This window comes from Eulemur rufifrons, chromosome 16, assembly GCF_041146395.1.
Source record: "Eulemur rufifrons isolate Redbay chromosome 16, OSU_ERuf_1, whole genome shotgun sequence".
NCBI classification, from domain to species: domain Eukaryota; kingdom Metazoa; phylum Chordata; class Mammalia; order Primates; family Lemuridae; genus Eulemur; species Eulemur rufifrons.
Window position 1 is genome coordinate 420,656 of NC_090998.1, and position 10,705 is coordinate 431,360.

At 39.2% G+C, this 10,705-nt stretch overlaps 1 pseudogene; it reads right to left on the reverse strand.

The window, feature by feature from the left end:
• Positions 1–3,803: 3,803 nt before the first annotated feature.
• Positions 3,804–3,877, reverse strand: LOC138397633 (small nucleolar RNA U3; annotated as a pseudogene).
• Positions 3,878–10,705: the final 6,828 nt, after the last annotated feature.

A 10,705-nucleotide genomic window follows, 5' to 3' on the forward strand; every position in this document is an offset into this window, starting at 1 on the left:
TTGAAAATAACTTTTCAGAGGAAAAAATTAAATAAATAATATGAGTATTGTGTAATTATTTGAACTTTGCTATCCTGAGTGTTAGAATAAAATGAATGCCTAAGTCTAATAATCATTTGGCTAGGCTGTGGTCCCTGAATTTTTAAAAAATGCAATAAAACCTCACAAAATCACATTAATTAAGGAAGGGTTAGTTTTAGAGAGTGAAAAGTCAAAATTACTGAATTTTTAAAGAAATGCCATTTTATTTCAAGAATAGTTATTACCAGTGGTTCTCAAACTTTTTAGTTTCAGGACTCCTTTACGTTCTTAAAAACTATGAAGAACCTCAAAAATTCTTGTTTATATGGATTATATACATATGTTAATATTTACCATATTAGAAATTAAAACTAATAAATGTGTAAAATGTTTATTTATTCATTTTAAAATAAAAGTAATAAACTTATTACATGTTAATATAAATGTTTTTTTTTGTTTTGTTTTCTTTTTTGAGAAACAGGGTCTCACTCTGTCACCAAGGCTGGAATGCAGTGGCGTGATCAGAGCTCACTGCAACCTTAAACTCCTAGGCTCAAGAGATCCTTCTGCCTCAGCCTCCCAAGTAGTTGGGACTACAGACACGTGCCACTACACTTGGCTAATTTTAATTTTTTCTTTTTTTTAGAGAAAGGGTCTCACTATGTTGCCCAGGTTGGTCTCAAACTCCTAGCCTCAATTGATCCTCTAGCCTCAGCCTCCCAAAGTGCTAGAATTATTGATATGAGCCACTGCACCTGGTCAAATATAAATGCATTTTAAGAAAAATAACTATATTTTCCAAAACGAAACATTTAGTGAAAAGACTGGCATTGGTTTATACTTTCTGTAAAATTTTTTAACATTTTCCTTACTAGGATCTGTTTCTGCTTCAGCTGATTGCAGTATGTTGTTCTGGTTGGAATATATGAAGAAAATCTAGCACCACACAGATATGTGGTTGGAAAAGGGAGAAACGGTTTTAATAATTTTTTGAGATAATTGTAATTTCTTGAAGGCTAGCAATTTATTTATTATTTATTTATTTATTTATTTTTGAGATAGAGTCTCACTCTGTTGCCCGGGCTAGAGTGCTGTGTCGAGGCATCAGCCTAGCTCACAGCAACCTCAATCTCCTGGGCTCAAGCAATCCTTCTGCCTCAGCCTCCCAAATAGCTGGGACTACAGGCATGTGCCACCATGCCCGGCTAATTTTTTCTATATATATTTTAGTTGGCCAGATAATTTCTTTCTATTTTTAGTAGAGACGGGGTCTCGCTCTTGCTCAGGCTGGTCTCGAACTCCTGAGCTCAAACGATCCACCCGCCTTGGCCTCCTAGAGTGCTAGGATTACAGGCATGAGCCACCACGCCCAGCCCAAATCAGCAGTTCTTAAAGTATGGTCCACAGATTCCTGCTCATTTCCAGACTTCTGTTTGTCCCCAAGATGCTCTCTGAAGGGCTTGAGGTCAAAATGCTTTTAACGATAATACTAAGATGTTATTTGCCTTTTTCACTGTTCACTTTGACACTGACAGTACAAAAGCAGCAGTGGGTAGAACGTTGATTCCTTAGCATGAATCATGGCAGCAAAATCAAACTGTACTTATAGTCATTGTCTTCATTACACAGGCTTATGGGGGCAAAAACCAGTTTCATTTCAGAATGCTTGGGATAAAGCAGTAAAAATTATTAATTTTAACAAATCTTAAGTATGTGTCTTTTTTAATAGTCTGTGTGATGACGTAGGAATTTATATTTTCTTGAAAATGAACATAGTGAGCCCATCTTTTCAGTGGAAACAATTGATAGTATTTGTTGGCAATGATAAAATTTGAGCGTTCAAGTGAAACTTATAACTTGGTAAACTTGTTTCTGTCATCCTGAATTTGACAACTTCCCAACTGTCTGATGAGATTGATGGTGATATTTTTGTAATTTTTGGATATTACATAATAATATGTGTCAACATCTGGAAGATCCATATAATTCAGTGAACCAATATTTTTCAAATGACCAACGCATGATGTTATAAAATCCCATTCAAGGACAAGATTGACTACCGTTTTAATGTAAGAGTACAAAAAGTTAATAAAGTTTTAGATTATAAATTGCTAGCCTTCGGCCGGGTGCGGTGGCTCACGCCTGTAATCCTAGCACTCTGGGAGGCCGAGGCGGGTGGATCGTTTGAGCTCAGGAGTTCGAGACCAGCCTGAGCAAGAGTGAGACCCCATCTCTACTAAAAATAGAAAGAAATTATATGGACAAAATTATAAAATTAAAAAAAGAGAGAACTTCTGATTTGTATATAATTTTTTGAAATTTTTATTTATTTTATTTGTTCTTAATTTACAAAGAATTATTGTGTTATACTAGAATTTTAATTAACATAATAAAGGATGGGAGGGCTTGAAAAGATCTGATTTAAAGAGAGGGGGAAAAAGTAAATAACCTATCAAGCAACAGTCTCAACAACAGGTCTTTGCTTATTAAATATTTAAGCATTTAAATTTTAACACTGTGTAAATGTTAGTATGTTCCCTTAAAATGCTACAAAATAGGTTGGTTCTCTCATATACTTTAACATTGCAAAAAATCAGGTGTAGTTAACAAACCCTCAATTTCATTTAGGTCAAAATAAGGACAGTTTATTCTGTATCTGGTGATCCGTGATCAAATTCAATTCAGTTCAACAATTCAGTTCAGGCTACACTTGGTGACTGACACCTTTAATCCCAGCACTTTGGGAGGCTGAGGCAGGAGGATTGCTTGAGGCCAGGAGTTTGAGACCAGCCTGGGCAACATAGCAAAACCCCATCTCTACAAACACTAAAAAAATTAGCCAGTGTGGTGGCATGCGCCTGTGGTCCCAGATACTCAGGAGACTAAGGTGGGAAGATCACTTGAGCTTAGGAGTTCAAGGCTGCAGTGAGCTTGTGATCGCACCACTGCACTCTAGCCTGGGTGACAGAGTGAGACTCTGTCTCTAAAACAACAAAAACAAAAACAAATTCAGTTCAGTAAACATTTGCATTAAGCTCCCACCCAGTGCTATGTTTGGACATCACTTTAAACCAATGATGCTTAATGTATGTCAGAACGGGGTTTGGTGGAAGCAAGCATGGTTTGAAAAACCATTTAGAAAACAGAAAAAAAAATGTCATTTCTACTACAAACTAGAGAAAGTAAAAGTCAACAGACTCAATTAATAGGGATACTATATATGACACACTTGAGATGCATTTTTGAAAGGAGTTTGGAAGACAGACTCCAAGTACTTCATGGAGGACAAATCAGAATAGAAGGGAGAAACTCAATTTTTATAAACTATAAAGGTTGAAAAACTATGATTTAAATTTTTCCTTCTTCAATTATCATCATGTGAATACGGAAGCCACTGTCATTTGCAATATCACATTTAAAAATCTTTAGATCACTTTACCTACCAGAGCCATTAAACTTGATCCATTTATAGGTCCTGAGACCCATAAATTATCTCCATATTCTTATGAAATGTTACCATGCATTATTGAATTAATCCCTTCCTTTATAACTTCCTTTCATATATCTTCCTGATGTTTAGATAAGAGACCTGCTAGTCATTATGTTCGAAATTCTAATATAAATATAATCTCTTAACCAAACCTCTTCTATAAGTGCATTTTTTCCTTCTCCTGAAATACTACCCCCCACTGACTGAACTTTATTATTGGCTTCATTATTGCCTTATGGTTCCATTAATTTTTTCCTTTTTTTAAAAAAATTTTGTTTCTTTTTTTTTTTTCTTTCAGAGCTCTACATGTTCAGAGAAACTTTTCTAGTAACAAACTACAGAAATGATCCCTGAAAGCATAGTCTTTGGGATTCACTAATTTTTAAAAATTTTAAATTTTGACATATTCTTCATATGTAACTGTGATAGTTTTTTGGTTTTGTTTGTTTGTTTGAAGCAGGGTCTCACTCCCACTTCAGCCTCCCTAGTAGCTGGGACTATGGGTGCATGCCACCATGCCCAGTTATGTAATTGATGTAATTGATAGTTTTATTTTCATTGGTGAAAATATTTGTTCCTAAAGGAGGGCTACTTAATTATCCCCCTCCATTGTCCTCCCTTAATCGAAGTGTTGATTCCTACTTTCCAATCAGATTATTTAAACACTAATATTTAGTCTATGTCTACCTTCCCTCAAGTGCCTACAGCTTGTTTTACCCAAGATAGTAATACCTGGCCAGGCGCGGTGGCTGACACCTGTAATCTTAGCACTCTGGGAGGCCGAGGCGGGTGGATTGCTCAAGGTCAGGAGTTCGAGACCAGCCTGAGCAAGAGCAAGACCCCGTCTCTACTAAAAATAGAAAGAAATGATCTGGACAGCTAAAAATATATAGAAAAAAATTAGCCAGGCATGGTGGCACACACCTGTAGTCCCAGCTACTTGGGAGGCTGAGGCAGTAGGATCGCTTGAGCCCAGGAGTTTGAGGTTGCTGTGAGCTAGGCTGAGGCCACGGCACTCTAGCCCAGGCAACAGAGCAACACTCTGTCTAAAAAAAAAAAAGATATTAATACCATTTACTTGAATGTGATTTACATTTATATGATTTTTTAATGAATTCCTAATCACCTGTTCTTTTCTACTAAGAGTTATTGTAAGGAAAGGCACTAAGTTATCAATGAATTTAGATACACTAAATTCACAGATTGTGAATTTTCCTGTTCAGTGACAAGACCATAGATATTATCAAAGAATATCTTATTATTAATATTTCTTCTATGGAAATATTGCGTATTTTTCAATTTATCAAGGATCTTTGCTGTCTTTCCTGGATTATTATTTAGTTCTGAGTTTTAATTTTATATCCTATATTCCAAAGACAGATAAATGACAAATTGCATTTATTCCCTAAAATAACTAGTTGAACCTTCAAAGTGTACCATAAAAAATAATAATAATTTAGCCAGGCAAAACATGCTAAGTCTGTGTTTACTGAAATAATTGTGTAATTTGTCAAGTAATGTACCAAGAGCTTTAAATAAAAAAATTAGCCCAAATTTATTTTAAAGACATAATCAATAATTTTCTATATCACAGATAGCTTCATAGAAGACAAATGTGGAAATTAGGAGAAGGAGCCAGCATTTCTTGAGAAAGGTTGTTCTTCACTTCTGAGGGCTTAAATTTTAAGTTGGAGACCATAAATTTATGGTGATGCCATTTCCCACTGTGAAAGTTAATTACACAAATTGTATCTTGTCACACTCAACTAAATCAGAGTGGGGAAGCCAAGGGGAAAAAGCACTCAGGGTACATCGCACCAGCTCCAGAAGTTAAACTTTCCACAAACCCAGCTGCTGTAACCCTAAAACTAGCTTTTCCTAGTAATTGCTGAAACGACCTGCCCTGACTCTACTACTTGGCTGAGGTAGGAGAATCACTTGAGCAAGAGACCTAGTTTTCAGCCTATATGAAAGGCTTTCCATGTGCCTTACTCACGAAGCTCAATTATTTCTAGCTTTTGATTTAAAGTGAGAGACATCTAACTCTTTCATTTGAACACTTAGAGGCCATTTTAAGGTTATTCATTGGCCTGATTTCAATACTGTTGTGTCAGGGAATAAGGAGGCCTGAGGAGAGGGAGAGAGAAAACAGGGAAACAGCTGGTCAGTAGGAACATCCACAACAGTTACAAATTAAGTTCGCCATGTTATATGGGCATGGCTTGTGGCACCTCAAACAATTGTGATAATAATATAATGTTGGGTGCAGTGTGGCTCATGCGCGTAATCCCAGCACTTTAGGGGGCCGAGATGGGATCCCTTGCTGGCCAGGAATTCAAGACTAGCCTGGGCAACATAGCGAGCCTTATCTCTACAAAATATTAAAAATTTACCCGGACGTGGTGGCTTCTTGGGCAGCTGAGGCAAGGCAGGAGGATCCCTTGAGCCCTGGTGTTTGAGGTTACGTGAGTGAGTGGTTACAGTGAGCAATGATCATGCCACTCTGCACTCCAGCCTGGATGACAGAGTGGAACCCTGTCTCTCTTTTTTTTTTTTTTTTTTTTTAGACAGAGTCTCACTCTGTTGCTGGGGCTAGAGTGCTGTGGCGTCTGCCTAGCTCACAGCAACCTCGAACTCCTGGGCTCAAGCGATCCTCCTGCCTCAGCCTCCCGAGTAGCTGGGACTACAGGCATGTGCCACCATGCCCGGCTAATTTTACATATATATATATATATATATATATAGTTTTTTTAGCTGTCCAAATCCTTTCTTTCTATTTTTAGTAGAGATGGGGGTCTCGCTCTTGCTCGGGCTGGTCTCGAACTCCTGAGCTCAAACGATCCTCCCACCTCGGCCTCCCAGAGTGCTACGATTACCAGCATGAGCCACCGCACCCGGCCGACCCTGTCTCTTAAAAAAAAAAAAAATCACTGATCACAGATCACCATAATTGATATATTAATAATGAAAAAGTTTTAAATATTGCTCAGGGTTGCCACAAACCTTCAATTTCTAAGAAACACAGTATCTGTGAAGTACAGTAAAGCAATGGGCAATGAAACAAGGTGTGTCTATGGAAAATGGCAAGTTCGATCTGTACATCCTTAGAACATACACCGGTGGGCCCGGCGCGGTGGCTTACACCTGTAATCCTAGCACTTTGGGAGGCCGAGGTGGGAGGATCACCTGAGCTCAAGAGTTCAAGACCAGCCTAAGCAAGAGCGAGACCCTGTCTTTATCTATATAATATTTACAAAAAAATAAAGCTTATACCAGTGAAGAATCCCAGCTTTTCCATAGTGGTAGCTGCAACTCTGAGACTAAAATGCCTTTTCCCTATCCCTGCACCTTGCTCTTTGGACAGATGAACCCACAACCGGATTTTGAACTTGCTTTTATGATTACAGCTCATTTCTTACACCTTTCAAGAAAAGAAAGCAGTGTCTGCGACCTGACAAACAGTAGTGTTTAAATACATAATCCCCTGACCTTAGAAATTGAACCTCAGGTCCTATCCTGGCTCTAAGCCTCCAGGTCATTGAATGAGAAATTTTTCTTAGAATCTTTACCTTTTTTAGACAAGCTTTTAAATTACAACATATAACGCTATGGACCATAACACGCTGACGTATTCCCGTGAACCATTACATGATTACGCATCGCATTTCTGCATCATTTTTCATGAAAACAAAGTAGTTGAGCAAGTTTAAACTGGGGGTACCCGGAACTCGTGCGTCCTGACCCCAGACATCCCAGTGCCAGCGCCCGGACTAGCTGGGTTGTAGCCCCGCTACGTCATCTGCGCAGAGCCGCGTGCACAAGAAAAACTACACTTCCCGGTGGTCTCTGCGCGGTGAGTCTCCCGGACAGGCGGAGCGAGTCGCACGGCGGGGCGGGGCGGGGCGAGGCGTGCCTCTGTGAATTCCCTTCCCATTGGTGCGCAAGCCAAAGGGCTCTGTAAACTTGTGGGCGATTGGACGGATTTGTAGTGGCGCCGAGTCGCTACCTGATTTGACATTTGTTTTTCGGTTGGCTTCCTTGACCCTGAGTCTTGGAGTATTGTGAGTACAGAGTTTCGGGTTTCGGGTGTAGGGGTTAGGGAAGAGGGCTTGGGAAGGAAATTTGATGAGGGAGAAATAACTGCGGAAGCAATGCGGAAGAGTGGGACGTGAGCTTGGCATCTGGGGGTCTTTAGAGGGGTTGGGGACCGGAAGAGGAAAGTTAGAATCCGCAAAGGGAGAGCCCTCGCGGGTGCTGGAGGATTGGAGAACTATAGCAATGAAGGAGTCAAGAACTGGCTGAAGTGGAAATGGTAGTGCAGGATTTGGACGTCCTGGAGAAGGGTTCCGGAATACCCTCACTCCACTCTAGTGTAAGCCTCAATTTCCTCATTTGTACAATAAAGGATAGTTAAAACTACTTAACAGAGCTAAATAAAATAATAAATGTCAAAGTGCTAAACAAATGTTAATTGGTAGTAGACAAGCTATAGAGAATATACCTAGGCAAGGATATCAGAGGTGGGTGGATAGAAGCTAGCTGAAACCCACTAATTTATATATAAACAAGGACATTGTTCTTTTGGGAGATGCAATGGTGGAATGAGACACGGTTTCTCTCTGCAGGGAACACACACTATCATTGGAGAAATGATAGCAGCAAAGAACTCTTAATATGTTAACTGTCTTTTAGAGAATTACAAACTCAGTTCTATTGCAGTTAGTTCATTTTGGATGGAGAGACTGAGGGAAGAGCTGAAGGAGGTAGTGGATGAGTTTTCATGGACAGACTAGATTTCATTAAGTGAAATTATGAGGATTGTGGAGGGAGCTATGTTCCAGTTGGAGGGGAGCACATAAACAAAGGCATGGAGCTAGAAAGTAATTATATCTGGAAACAGAGAGCACATTTAGGGGAGTAGAGGGAAATGAGGCAGGAAAGATAGGTGTGGCTCTTATATAGAAAGCCATGAATTCTAGTTCTAGGCTAAGGAGTTTGGTTTAATGCTTTAGGCCGGCCGGGCGCGGTGGCTCACGCCTGTAATCCTAGCACTCTGGGAGGCCGAGGCGGGAGGATTGTTTGAGCTCAGGAGTTCAAGACCAGCCTGAGCAAGAGGGAGACCCCCCCTCTACTAAAAATAGAAATTATATGGACAGCTAAAAATATATATAGAAAAAATTAGCCGGGCATGGTGGCGCATGCCTGTAGTCCAGCTACTCAGGAGGCTGAGGCAGGAGATCGCTTGAGCCCAGGAGTTTGAGGTTGCTGTGAGCTAGGCTGACGCCATGGCACTCTAGCCTGGGCAACAGAGCGAGACTCTGACTCAAAAAAAAAATTAAAAAAATGCTTTAGGCCATGAGGAGCCATTGATAAATTTTATTATTTTTAAGAAAATGGTCCAGGGGAGACAAGGAGTGAGCAGAACAATTAAACTGTTGTAGTAGTACAGGTAAGAAGATTTTGAGATTTTTTTTTGGGGGGGGTCTATTTTTCTTTTCAAAAATTTGTTATTATATATATTTTTAGAGACAAGGTTCGTTATGTTTCCATGTTGATTTCAAACTCCCAGCCTTAAGCAATCTTCCTGCCTCAGCCTTCTGAATAGTTGGGATTGTAGGTGTGAGCAGTATTGAGATTCTGAATTAACACGGTCATTGCAGTGATAAAATATACAAGATTTTCCTATGGTTGGATGGAAGGTTCAAAAGAAGGAATAATCAAATGATGAATTTAAATTGTCAAGTCCAGGTTACTTGGAAATGCTGAATTAGTAAATAAAATAGGAAAGTCAGAAAGTGCATGTTTGGATGCAAAAAGATGTCATCTTAGGTTTAGGTAATGTTAGCTTTGAGGTGCTAAAAATATATATATATATATAACTTGAGTGATTTTTTTTTTAGGTAGATATTTCAGCTCCAATGTTCAGAACATGATTGGGAATTCAAATCAGGAGGATGAAAGAGATATCATTTACTCATTCAACATGTAGTTGTTAGTTACTCTATGCTAAATAGTGTTTTAGGTAATAGAAATAATCATACGTCGTGGCAACGTTGCTGGTGACAGCAAAAACGACCCACCAATGGAAGCTGCTGGCTTCACTGCTCAGGTGATTATCCTGAACCATCCAGGCCAAATTAGTGCTGGCTATGCTCCTGTACTGGATTGTCACACAGCTCATATTGCCTGCAAGTTTGCTGAGCTGAAGGAAAAGATTGACCGCCGCTCTGGAAAGAAGCTGGAGGATGGCCCTAAATTCTTGAAATCTGGTGATGCTGCCATTGTCGATATGGTTCCTGACAAGCCCATGTGTGTCGAGAGCTTCTCAGACTATCCTCCTCTGGGTCGTTTTGCTGTTCGTGATATGAGACAGACAGTTGCTGTGGGTGTCATCAAAGCGGTGGACAAGAAGGCTGCTGGAGCTGGCAAGGTCACCAAATCTGCCCAGAAAGCTCAGAAGGCTAAATGAATATTATCCCTAATACCTGCCACCCCACTTTTAAACAGTGGTGGAAGAACAGTTTCAGAACTGTTTGTTTCAATTGGCCATTTAAGTTTAATAGTAAAAGACTGGTTGTTAATAACAATGCATCGTAAAACCTTCAGGAGGAAAAGAAAATGTTTTGTGGACCACTTTTGTTTCTTTTTGTGTGGCAGTTTTAAGTTATTAGTTTTTAAAATCAGTACTTTTTAATGGAAACAACTTGACCAAAAATCTGTCACAGAATTTTGAGACCCATTAAAACAAAGTTTAATGAGAAAAAAAAAAAAAAAAAAGAAAAAAGAAAAAAAAAAAAAGAAATAATCATAAAAGCAGTAGGAATGGTGATGTTCCCAAACAAATGGACAGAGGAAGTTGTAAAGAAAGTTGAAGATAGAGCCTTTTGAACCGAGGATGTAAATTTTCAGTAATAATAGCCTATGTTTATTGAGTGCTTGTATATGTCAAACATTGTGCTCAGCCCTTTTATTCATTATTTTATTTAATCCTTACATCAACCTATGACAGATAAGTAACTTAGGTTTGGAAAGGATAACTTGCTTGAGGCACACACCTAATAAGGGGCAAAGCTTTAACTCAAATCCAAGTCTGTTTGATTTCAGCGCCCACACTCTCAACTGCAAAGCAATTTTTTTTTTCAGACAGGGTCTCACTCATTCACTTCAACCCAGGCTGAAGTGCAATGGCATGAT